A 13,903-nucleotide genomic window follows, 5' to 3' on the forward strand; every position below is an offset into this window, starting at 1 on the left:
TGTATTCTGCTTTACCCTTTCAATTTGTGATTTTAAGTTCTTCTATGTCTTTCAACCTCCTTCTTTAATCTGGTTTTTGGCCTACATTTCGTCTTCTTTCCTCCGATTCCTCCCGTTAGTAATCTATTGGGTAGTCTCTTGATTGGGATCCTTTGAATGAATTGAATGAACTAACTTAGAAAAAAGTCGTCCCAGGGACGCAAAAATATTGACAATATCATTTTAAACCCATCTACTTTTAAATATATACTATATGTAGAAATTTTCAATATGAATGATTCAGATTAAATTCAATTATTAGAAGAATTTTTTACCAAGTAACAAAAACAAAGTTTTTTTATTAATATTTTATATTTTTAGAACGATTTTTGAAGTGGAAATCGAAACGTCAAATAAACTTATTTTAAAGTAGGATTGTGGCTGGTCACATGAAAGAAATCCAAACTGTAAAAATTTCTGGTTGAGTGAGGCAAAAAAGGGACGGAGTTTTGTAAGTTAGTCAGTTACATCCAAGTTGTCATTATCACTCAAATGTAGGTTCCACTTTATTGATCTGAACTTATTCCGGCTTATACAGTTTCTGACAATATCCACAGTTTTATCCTCATCTAAAGACCAATACATATCATTATGAGGTAATGTATAGTAGCCTCACAAATGTATGATTCCCAGAAAATTCAACAGTTGTCGTAATAGACGAAAGTCATGTCTATTATTCTCCCATGCGTATTTTTCCGAAAACTAAATAATCAAATCCATTAGGTCCTCATCAATAAACTTTTGGATACAGATAGAATTTGGTGCACGAATTATCCAGCTCTCCAAATCGATTTGCAACTTCCTGCTATTGCTTCTAAGACTTATTGACATTTTGTTGCTAAATCTTGATTATCAGTTCCTCATCCAGATCGTCTGAACTGAAATAAATCTCGTAAGTCCCTGCTATATCAGTATTCTGGTCATTATTTGCAAGGGCCTCTTTGAAATATTCCTCGTCTCTTAGGTGATCTACCTCGGGTGCTTTTGCAATTTGCTCTAGAAAGAACCAAAAATTTACTGAGTAATACTTAACAGAGAAAATAATATGTTCAAACGTACACAAACCTTCAAGAACGAAGATATACTTACCAATTTCATCGCTTAACTCACGTACCATGCAAGGCCAGCTCTTGCTGCTTTTGCGTCAAAATTTCGGCATATTTTACATAACATAAATAAGAAACGCGCACTCGAACTCGAATCAAATGAAGAGAAGTTGTAGAGCACGTCTAGACAATAGCTGTTTATGTACTTCCCCGAACATTATTTTCGTAGTTCCCAAAACTTTTGTTGACATTTTACACTTATTCTGATGTTGATGCGAATACGCAACAACATAATTTGTAATCTAATTTAGGAGAGAGGGTCATGTAGGTCAAACATTTAAATTTTATTATGAATTTTAAAATATATTTAATAAAAAATGAGTACCAAAATTTTGAAAATGATAATATGTGTATGACATTTTAATTTTTGAAAATTTCAGAACAACATGTAACCAAATTTGAATTTTTTGGATATTCCCCAAAAAGTACAAGTGAGGAACTTGCTTCATCTATGATCTAATCACATTGGATGGTGGTGGACATGTGTGCGTAGTTCATATTTTGATATGATAAAAAATAATTTGTGCTGTGTTGTGTAAACGCATCAACGGCCGTAAATGAGTTAAGGACAATTATAAAAAGTTTTGTAGATAATGTGTCACCCTGTCTGACATTCGTTCAATCTTAATTTAATTTAAAGATTCATGTTATTCATATATTTTACCATAGTTTTGATATTTTTATATGTCATGTGTTTATGGTTTGAATACCGATTGTCAATTCAGAATTTTTTTTATTGCTTCTTCAGTGGTGTTTAGTCCAATGGTCAGAAAAGCATTGTGAAAGTCGACAAAAGGTACTACTAAAAGTACGTGGTAATCGAAGGAATTTTAGTATTAAGAATTTGACATTCTACTAGGTGATTCTTTTTGCCTTTAACTTGTTATTTGAGTTTGCTTGTCGTTTGAGTATAAAGTTTGTTTTCCAAGCGATATAATTTTTTATTTTTTATTGAAGGGTTTCTACAGGTGATTGAACGAACTAATCAATGTATCATTTTAAATTTTTTTTCCTTCTTGTGGAGGAAAATGGTTATGGCATTGTTTCATTTGGGAGATATGACGGTTCCATACCGATATTAATTAAACAGTGCTTTAACTTTAAGAAAGAAAATTAGAGAAAACCCTCCTAGCTTGATCGCTTTTATTACAATTCCGTCTTCTTTAGGAACTCTCTTGCTTTCATTAATTCATTTGGGAGAATGGTTGAATGAGTTCATTTTTTAATGAGTCATTGAGCTATTTAACAAATATCTTTTGCTAATTTTTTATCATAGATTAGAGCTCTATTAATGTATTATTGCCTACAAGCAATGATTTGTTATTGTTTATTAAAATGTATTTAATTAAATGAATTAAAACACTCATTAATAAGTATAAAATGAAAAAAACCATTCGTTTCAATTATAATATATATTTTTTTTTATTTACAAACTCACATCCACCCATCAAACCCACAAAAAAAGAAAAAATATTAACAACCGTCGAATAGTACAATCAAATTTTGTATAAATAGTTTACTGCTTTTAAATATTGACGATTGATTTTTTTTTATTTTCTGATAATAGATCCAATTTTGGAACGAATGGTTTGGTGAGATTGTAAAGAGTACCGCTTCGATAGACATAAGAGGCCTGCAGACTTATGATAGGTGTTGTTTTAAACGAACCGTACGTTATTCTAAGAGCGTTATTTTGAATGGCGTCTAAACTTTTTAGAGATGTTGAAGCATACGAGTAAGCATGGCATCCATAATCGATCTTGGAGCAGATCAGATTTTTAAAGAATATGATTTGGTTCTTCCAGGTTAGAGTTGATCAAATATTAAACCTAGATATTTAATTGTTTTTACATATTCAAGTGGCTGACCCCAAGTTTTAAATTAGGTATTTCCTTTGTCTGCTTTGATCTTTTTGAGAATATGATGCAGCGAGTTTTAGATGAAGCTAATTGAAAATCAGCAATACTCTGTATATTGTTTTTCTTTAAGAATATTATAAGATCATCCACGTACAATCTGGCTTAGATGGGTATAACACATTCTTTGAAATGTTTTGCTGGATATTTACGATCTTCATTTTTAGTATATCATTTAAAATGATTATCCATTTTTCTGTGGTTTTCCTGTTGTTTCCTTTCTTGACACCCATAAAAATATATACACCTTCAAAAAGATTCTCTCTATACCTCTCTTACTAGTGTTCAGTATGGTCACTAAATAGAATTAAATAATTGTTACACTTAAGTGTTATAATTTTATAAAATTCTTCCATTTATTTATGACTTTTAAAAGTAATTATTTATTCTCCATGTCTGCTTAATAATTGAAGTTTGGCAACACTGACGCCAATTCCTTCCCTGTTCCAAACGAGATTTTAAAGGTATAAGCACCATTCCAATATTCGTTTTGGGGGTGGTAAGGGAAGATTGAGCGACTGCCGGGGGATTGGGAACTGTCGCTGTACGCACAAAAATATTATTTGGGTAATCATATTGCCTATAGTTAGGAGATTGAAAGAGATGATATGAGACGATTGGATTTTTTAACGAACTTCGGTTAAGAGTATGGTTTGTCGGTTTATCTGATTACGAAACTAATTATATTTAATGGTTATAGAATCAATATTGGAATTTAAAAATTGAAATATTCAGATAACAAGTAGTCATCTTAACACATATCTATTTGCTCTTAGTACTTAATATTAAAGAAGTAGATAGTACTTTGCTCATATATCTAAAGTTTGATTCTTCAATTTGTAAAGTTTTTTTTATTTCTGAATGTGAAAAAATATATCGTCGAGGTAAAATCAAACAGACATGAGTGCGAAAGGAACATTTTTACCTATTTTACACTCAAGTTACCATTCGCATGGATACAATTATGAAAAGCCTTGCTTGCTCAAGTATTCGTAACAAATAACCAGGTTATTCACTAAATATAGAAAAATATGCAGAAATACAGGTGAGTAAAAAATTTAAAATAAAGTCATAGCTAAGAAATTTAGTACTTCTACAATTTTTTAACATGGATCCCTTAAAGTAATTAGAATTTATGATTTTTTTCATTATCATCAATCTTATTAGGGCACACTACGAGATAAGACGTAAACTATAACATATTCAGGTGCAAAATAATCTTTTGTAACTTAACCGAAGATAATTTTAGAAAAAAAAAAATAGAGTGGTACGGCAGGCGGTACTGTAGACCGGCGTCAAGTTTCGTACCATGTTTTCTGTATTTAAAATTTTAAATATTATTTTTAAAATTAAATAAAGTAATTTTACTATTTTAATATTTTTACCATTGAAATTTTCGCTTCAAAAATAATATCTAAGAATTACATAAAGCCGTTGTTGGTGAATATTTTTGTTAGAGATTTTAATAAAATTAAAAAAGTTTACATGTTGTATAACCGACTCTCCTCGTAGCCTAAATAAAATCTTTCAACTCTTTACAGCGCTTTACCAAGGCGCTTGTGTAGTAGAAGTAGCTGCACGAAACGAAAGTAGCGCTACTTTCGTGACGCTCGACTCATAATTTTACTACAGAGAAAAAGTAATACAACGCCAGTATAGAAGCTTTACTTCAAAAAGTAGTCAACTATATCAGAAACTAAACTATCTTTCTAAAAATATATTGCAACGTAAAAAAAATTTTCAAAACAAAATAAAATAAATTTATTTTTAGTCAATTTTTTAACAGATATACAAATTACTATAAAATTTAAGATAAATTCCTGGCATTAGGATACCATTTATCTTTTTTTCATCTATGGCAAGTCATTTGGGGTAAGCTAGAATCAGAAGAGTCAACACACTGTTTTTGCTCCTATTGTTTGTTTTCTCCACATTCTCTCAAACTTGCGATCCTTACTATGTTTTGGTATAAAACGTGTCATTATTTTTCATTACTTTAATCATTCGAATGTCCATCAAGAGGTTAAATTAGCTTCATCTCACTCATTTTGGGTATGACCGTTTAATAAGAAATTCATGCGTAATTGATTTTATGTTTGCCAATGTTGTAACCGCATGTTTGCACATGGTCATCATGTAGTTGTTCTTTTGTTGCATACAACAGTTGTCACAAAAGCTTATGTTAAGTGCACTGCCAGCTTTGTCATTTAAGCAATGCACATAAATATCAACACACAGCTCGCACTTTCTGTGTAGCATTGCACACTTTTGTCACCCTTCAGTTCCGAAATTGTATAGTTAAAAACGGTTTAGATAATGTAATAAAAGCGTCTTCCTGCGAACAAGAAACTGTTGCCTATAGGTCGTAGACTGCAACGATTGTAGAATCTTTGTCATTCTTATTTTCTAGCCTGGGCAATTCTTTTTCCAACATATTGTAAATTAGATAATCTTCGCCCTTGTCCTTTTTGGGTTTGTAGAGTATTAGGCTGTATGATTAAAAAAAAGCTCTATTTTTTCAGAAGCTGACTCCATGAAGGTTTTTTTCCTTCCTTTCTTTCAGATAATCCCGTTAAAGTTCTGCGATGAATTTGTTGTCACTAATATATTCCCGTGAACTTTTAGACCTAGAATAATGGCTTAGAATCCTTATAATTTCTTCTATGTAAACTTTTACACTATTCACGAGTTTTTCAACCAAATTCTGATCGTTTCCATTCTTGCCTCTCATTTCTACGCTCAGCACACCTGTTTTTATCTCTTTTTTTTTCGAAAGTTCTAAGAATAGCTCTGTCGGAGAGGTCAAAAGTGTCAAATTTTTTTCAGGCCAATTTTTCCCCTTTGACATTTTATTTACTGTTTATTCCGTTGATAAAGAGTGCTATTGTATGCGAACTAAATCTTTGTTGCAGAATCGCTGAGAATTGGATGCAAAAGGCTGAATGATGATGATGATGATACCTTTTATATAACTGAACTTTTTTCAAATTTACTCAGAAAACTTCTGTTTTATTTTTTTTTGGCGTCTTCAGGTCTCGCAAGTGCCCCTATTGTAACTTAAGGATTACTTATGTAGCGAAAAGAAGAGATAAAAATAGTGCCAACACCCGAAAACTATAAAAACTTTGTAAAACTTATAAAAAATGCATCTAAAAACGTATTTCAAGAAGTTGACATGTCAGTTTCAAACCTACTGCAGCAATACCAACAAGCATATGACAATGATCCGTTCTCTGATGAAATTATCGAGCTTGGTGAAGAGCTAAATACCATAGCAACGATCCTACAAACCAACAATAGGACATAACAAAAATTCTACCTACGCAGATTGTACACCACCCTTTATTGAAAGGAAAAACGTTTGGGAAACAAAATTAGCCAATGTTAAAACGTCATATAGGCAGGCAATGAAAATAATACATGTGAAAAATCCTTTACCCGTGAAGAACGTATAGCCGCCATTTCTGCAATGGAACAATAAGATTGCTTTTAGTGATAATAAATTCGTGTTTCATATTTATAAATATCTAAGCTGTGGTATAAATCAAGAGTGATCGTACTTCTGAAAACAGCTAAAGCACCCACCGAAGCCAAAAAGTTCCAGCCAGTTTCACTGTTTTGCCAGCTTTTAAAAATTTTTAAACGGATGATATTCAACGGAATCTCCACAATCAGAATAATACCAGATACCAGACCTGCTAATACCAGGGCAGGCTGGATTCAGAACCAGAATGTTTTGCTGCAGTCAAATCCTGAATCTTGCACAATACACCAAGAATGGCTTTAAGGAAAGGAAAGAAAAACGGATAAATTGACTTACTTCCTACGTATGACACCATAAACCACCAAAAACTGCTAGCAAAAGTGTAATCAGTTACCAAGGACTTTAGATTAATATGTCTGCTGACGTGCATCTTTCAGAATCGTTTGTTCTATGTATTACAAGTCGGAAAGAGACCGTTGGTGAAATCAGAGAAATTGACTGCCTCAAGGAAGTGTGCTTGCACCTCTTCTCTATAACATTTGTACTAACCACTTACTAGATCACGTTGATACGAGTCGCCTTATTTTTGCTGATGTTATGTCGGAGGCTAGACAGGGGCGAGATTTTGAAGAAACCAAATTGTCGAATGCGCTGAAATAATTAGCAGAGTACTACGATCTATCAGCTGCACAACCAGTAAGTCAGGAAAAAGCTAAATATAATATGGCGAGGAGAACTATACAAAAGCAAAACTCAAAAAACAACATAATACGTAAACCAACTGGAACAAGTTGCTCTGCCAAGTGTACTAAAAACACCACTTGTGTTTCTCTGTAGCAGAGTATTTAATTCCAGCTTAAAATCGGCCCGCTCACACTCGTAACTATAATTACGGTATAATCCAGACAGCCCAAATAATATTTGGGTGCTTGAAACCAACTCGAATAATATCTGGTATTTTTGAGGCCGTGTAAAAAACAAGGAAGTGATCCACGCCATTCCATGTTTACTTCATGAGTAGTACACTTTCAATCAAAACCACCGTTAAACAATGGCGCCTATATCTTTGAAGAGAAGTGTCGGTTGCTGGTGCTTTAATACGAAGCAAGAGGTGGTTACGTGTCATCAATTACCCTACACCACATGAAGATTTCTAAATAAACCATAGTCTATACAAAAGGTATACTAGTTAGTATGTAGTACTGCTTTACGTGAATTTTGAAGAACGGTTTCAGCTCAGTTAAATTAGAACTTTCTGATGTCAATGTGGGATATCTAACCAGGATTTTCCGCCTTACCTAGTCGTCTGCTTCTGTAAGTAGAGAATAGCTATAATATAAAAGAATAATTCGTCAATAATCACTTTTTTACTAGATTTAAGTAACTTCAAGATAAAGTATATTTACTAAACGACCCAATGCATTATTTTAAATGATTTAGTAGTTATAATGGAGGTTAGTTTGAAACTCCACCTGTAAATGAAGGAGGAGTCATCATCATCATTCAATCTTCGCTTATCCACTGCTCAACATAGATCTCCCTCATAATTTTCCATCTATTTCGATCTTGTGCCTCTTGCATCCAATTCCTATGACAACGTTTTAGATCGTCAGTCCAACGTGTTGGTGGACGACCTCTGCTTCGGTAGGCATCATCTCTTGGTCTCCATTCCAGTATCCGCTTTGTCCATCTATTATCTGTCATTCAAGTCACGTGACCTGCCCAGTTCCATTTCAGTGTTGCTACTCTCTCTACTGCATCAGCCACTCCTGTTCTTTGTCGTAGCGGGCGATTTGGGATCTTGTCTCGTAGTGAAACTCCCAACATAGCACGCTCCATCACCCTTTGACAGACACGGATCTTTTGAACTGTTCTCCTTGTCATGGTCAACGTTTCCGCACCGTAAGTTAACACTGGCAAAACACACTGATTAAACGTTTTTCTTTTAAGGCATATTGGTATATCAGACGATTTGAAAATATGGTTCAGCTTGCCGAAGGCTGCCCAAGTCAGTCTTATACGACGGAGAAGCTCAACGGTTTGGTTATCTTTTCCTATGCGAATCTCATGACCTAGGTATTTATAGGCCTATTTAGATATATTTATTTTTATATATTTATTTTCAATATATTTGTTTTCAATCAAGAAGGAGGAGTATAAACTGTTAACTTGTAGTAAAAGACGAGTCAAGACGACAAAATAAATACGGTAGACATTTACGAGTATTACAGCGAAATACATTTGGTTATTTTTTTAATATTAAGTGACTTTTTTCCTAAAAAGGGCCGTATTTTGAAAAAAGTGGTAAAAAGTTAGTATTATTTTAAAATAATACTAATTTTTAATATTTCTTAAAGGTTTACTACAAAAATTGTTCATCGTGAATACATTTTTGTATAGATATAATGAATTCGATTTAGAACAGGTAGAAGGCATTCTTTAAAAGAGAAAATAAAATTGCCGTATATCCTTTGATTAAAAATATTACAAAGAGTGACGTCGTTGGAATCCCCATTAGTACATTCCTGTAAGTCAAGTCAGAGTCTAATTTTCGCAACAAAAGACAACTGGCTGATTTATTTAACATGACAAGCACCAATTTTTACATCTGACGTGCTCTCAAAGCTTTATTTTCACCATTGGCAATTTCATTATTTTCCATTACATCAAAACGATATGACTGCCTCTTCTTATCTTCATAAATTTTTAATTTGTGTGTATTCGTCTCTCCCCATATTCGCGATTTCCAAAGACCATATTAGGGTCCCGGCCGTATCGTGTCGGGCTCAGTTGAGAGAAGTAGAAGCCATTTCCATTTTCTTCTTTGTTGTGTGTCTGCTCTTATACAAAATTTTAGAATAATCGTCATAGCGAGGCCAAATCAACGGAAATTTCCATCGTGAAGGGACGAATAACCAGACTGAGATTTTTATAAACCAGTATATGATTTTGTATTTGGCGAAATTCTAAATAAAACATTCATAAATATATCACTCCAAATATTTGTATTTTTTAAATTAAGTTTTGTCTATTCTCATTAGGATTAAATATTTTTAATTACACTGCTCAAAAAAAAATCCCTACAGATTTAAAAGCTCCTATATTCTCCTGACATTAACATTACCAGAAGATATATATATATATATATATATATATATATATATATATATATATATATATATATATATATATATATATAATGTCCAAAACTGTACAGTTTACCCACAGTACATAAGGCAGAGCTACCATTACGACCAATAGTCAGCTCTATCGGATCATCGTTACAATCACTGGCAAAATTTCTGGCTGACCAGCTACAACCATATGCGAAGGAAACGGATTCTTACGTCAAGAACGCAAGCCACTTTATCGACCGTATCAAGGACATTATTCTGGAACCTGAACACTTGTTAGTGAGCTTTGATGTAATCTCATTATTCACCAATATCCCAGTAGAAGAATCATTAGAAATTATACGTAGAAAATATCCAATACCACAGGATATACTAAACTTGACGAGGCACTGCTTAAACAACACCTACTTCATCTACAAGGACCAGAGGTACAAACAAGTCGAAGGAGCACCGATGGGTTCACCACTGTCACCCGTAATAGCCAACCTTTTTATGCAAGATATGGAATCAAAAGCAATAGAAACACCAGAACATAACCACAAACTGTGCCTTAGGTATGTTGACGACACATTTATTATCTGGACGCATGAAACTTAATAAATTCCTACAACACATCAACAATATCCATCCAAAAATACAGTTTACCATGGAACGGGAGAATAACCAACAACTTCCATTCCTAGATGTGTTAGTTATTAAAAAAGAAGACGGAAGCATAGGACATACAGTATACCGAAAACCAACCCATACTGACAGGTACTTACACGCAGACTCACATCATCAACCTGCACAATTAAATTCGGTAATAAAAACCTTAATAACAAGATCTGAGAAACTGACAGACGAGGACCATAAGAACGAAGAAATGCACAAAGTCAAAACAGCTCTAAGAAAAAATGGTTTCTCCATGTCCACAATTTAAAAAGCACAGAAATCCCGAAACAACAGTAAAGATTCAGAAAAAGAAGAAAAACCACTCGGAAAAACTATCCTGCCCTATATAAAGGGTACGACAGACAAAATCAGCAGAGTTCTAAGAAAAAACAAAATAGAAACTATTTTTAACACCGACAGAAAAATCGCAACCATATTATCATCAGCAAAAACAAAAGTTGCATTAGAAAATCAAGGAGTATACAGAATATCGTGTAAAGACTGCGATAAATCGTACATCGGACAAACAAATCGAAGGATACAGGTTAGACGCGAAGAACAAGAGAAAACTTCATCCCTAGCACAACATGTCATAAACACAGGACACAAAATAGACTTAAATGGAACAACAATGCTAGCCAACATCGAAAATAAGGCCAAACGGGTAATCAGGGAAGCCATAGAGATCGAAAAACATCCGAAAAATTTAAACACCAGAGATAATGCCCAAAGACTCCCAAATACGTGGAAACCAATTCTGCAGAAAAACGTAGAAATTAAAATAGCGTATATATTATTACCCATAAATCACTTTTCTCCCATTCGGTAAACTTGGCTTTTAAGGAAACGTCCCTTTTTCTTAAAAACCATCTTGACTTATTGGTTCTTGTAAGTGATAAACTCAACGCCACTGTTGTCATGGAAAAGCAACAATATCTTTCTTTTAGCGAAATGTTGGTGGACGAACAAACCGGTGGCGGAAAGAGATGTTACAAACCTTTAACCAAGAATCCAACTTTCACTATCACCAATAAAATCAATAAATATATTACTCAACTTAAGAGATCCAATGTAAATGATGACTCTACGATAAAAGTTTCACATTCCCATAATGGCTACTCTCCTAGACTTTACTGTCTTCCAAAATTCACAAACCCCAACTTAGCATGAGGCCATTGTAATTTCTATCATTTCTCCTAAAGGTAATTTAGCTAAATTTTTATTGAATATATAAAATAAATCCTATACCGTGGATAATGAGTTTAATGTTGAAAACTCTTTTAGATCCATTTCTTTCATGAATAATTTCCAAATTCCTGATGGGTACATCCTTATCAGATTCGATGTTGTCTCTTTATTTACCAACTTATCATTAATGGTTGTTCTTTCAACATTAAGAAACCACTGGCATCACAGTTAATTACATACCGACTCGTTCATAGAGGTGAGAAATACAACAAAGAATAGATACAAAACAAAAAACATAGGGAAGAGAACAATTCTCCAAAAAAAGGCGCCACTATCTTTAAATGTTTAAATCCCAAAAAATAAGAGAAATAGGATATTCAGAAAATAAAAATGTAAATATTATAAAAATAAACAATGGTAACATTCACTATATCAGAATATAGTCAAAATATCAAATATCAAAAAGTATTCAAAGAATTCAGAGAATTTAAGAAAATAATCAAATATAATAATCAAATAAAGTAATTAAATATCAATAAAGTTATCATAAGAAACATGAGAACTGTACTCAATCACCAAGTCTACTGTGCAATGGATTAACTTTGTTGAAAATATGCAACAAGAGGAAAATATTTGCTGTCTAGTTAATTCATTTTGATTTATGTAAATAGAGACTGCTCAAAAATATTAATTAACAATAAATATTCAATATTGTAATAAAACAATGCAATATACACTATAATAATATATAATTAGTAGGTTTTAAAACAATACGTAGCCGTATTCAGTCTCTTGCATTTTTAAATAAACTTTCTTAGCTTGAAAGTAACATCACACGAATTGGCTGAGAATAGCAGTAAAACTACTTAAAATAGATTGAATAAAACTGTTAATCAGATCAATTGAATGTTGACCTCGGCACCAGCTGAGAGAATGTTGAATAAAAGGGGGCTCTATACTTAGATTCTGAGGAACTAAATTGGGACAAATTTGGATTCCCAACGGTACAACCTGGGACAAGAAGCAAAATATACAAATATAAAGAAATTAGCCTTTGATAGGGGCATCGAAACACACGTAAAACATATCTTACATAAAATAGGACTGAAAAGGTATGCCTTTTTATAGAAAAATATTTAATACAAAATATTGAATATTTGCAAACAAAAGCCAACAGAAAGTTATTCAAAACAACGGTCATTTTATTACAACGGCCAAAAATTATTTCTTGGGAACTTTTTACAAAAATCAACGTTATATACTGAGTGTTTTTATAAAATTTAATCAAATAGAACAAAAATAAAATAAACGAAAGTAGTAACCTATCGGACGTTAAAAACTGAAGTCAGTTTGACCGACCTATGAAAACTCCATGGATGTGTCATCTCGTTTATATATTACTGGCGAATCTTTGTATACTCTTCCAATGATATTTCACAATACAGGTAATTATATTTTAACTTGAAAGCAAATTGTATGTCAAAACTCCGAAAGAAAAGTGTCCATTGTTCGTAAGAGTTTGTGGAACAAATTATAATTTACGATCCAAGACCAGGGCTTTGGAAAAGTTCTCCGGAAAATTTAGAGTGACATATTTATGGAAAATATTTTGAAGAGAATCGATTTAACATTTCTCTTTAAGAAATTAGTTTTTGTAAAGGTGAATATACGATCCGTTTATTAATTTACCAAAGGTTGCCCATTGTAATTAAATCTCTTTTTAACAGATTATTGAAATTGTAGAAAAATGAAAAAACAAACAATAATGTAATTAATTGAACTATACCTATTACAGGTGCATATTCTTAAAAATATGAAATTGAAAATAATGATGCCTCGCCAAATATTTTATTTCTTCTAATCTATTGTTTTTTGGTCCTCCCAGTTTTTCTATTTAATTTTTGCATCTTTTTTTGTTTAGAACTTCACCACTTTCTTCAGTATCTTCTTTTATAATAATAATAATAATAATAATAATGAGCTGCAAAGAACAACTTATCATCGACTCAGTCATTTCTAACCAGGCATACACCAAAAAAAGAAACCTTTTTACTGCCTTCATTGACTACAAGAAGGCTTTTGATTCAGTACCGCATGAATGGCTTATAGATATATTAAAAATATTTAAGGTCGATGATAATCTCGTGACCTTTTTGAAGCATATAATGGCAGAGTGGAAGACTAAAATTCACCTTCAAATACCTGGTGAAACCAATATATCCCTATTAACCGGGGTCTTTTTCAGGGAGACTCGTTAAGTCCACTTTGGTGCTGCCTAGCGATGAACCCACTATCTCAGCTGCTGAACTCCACTGACTCAGGATTTAGCATCAAAAATAACAACACTGTTGTGGCGAAGCTTAATCATCTGTTGTATATGGA

The sequence above is a fragment of the Diabrotica undecimpunctata genome, chromosome 3 (assembly GCF_040954645.1).
Source record: "Diabrotica undecimpunctata isolate CICGRU chromosome 3, icDiaUnde3, whole genome shotgun sequence".
Classification (NCBI taxonomy): Eukaryota; Metazoa; Arthropoda; class Insecta; order Coleoptera; family Chrysomelidae; genus Diabrotica; species Diabrotica undecimpunctata.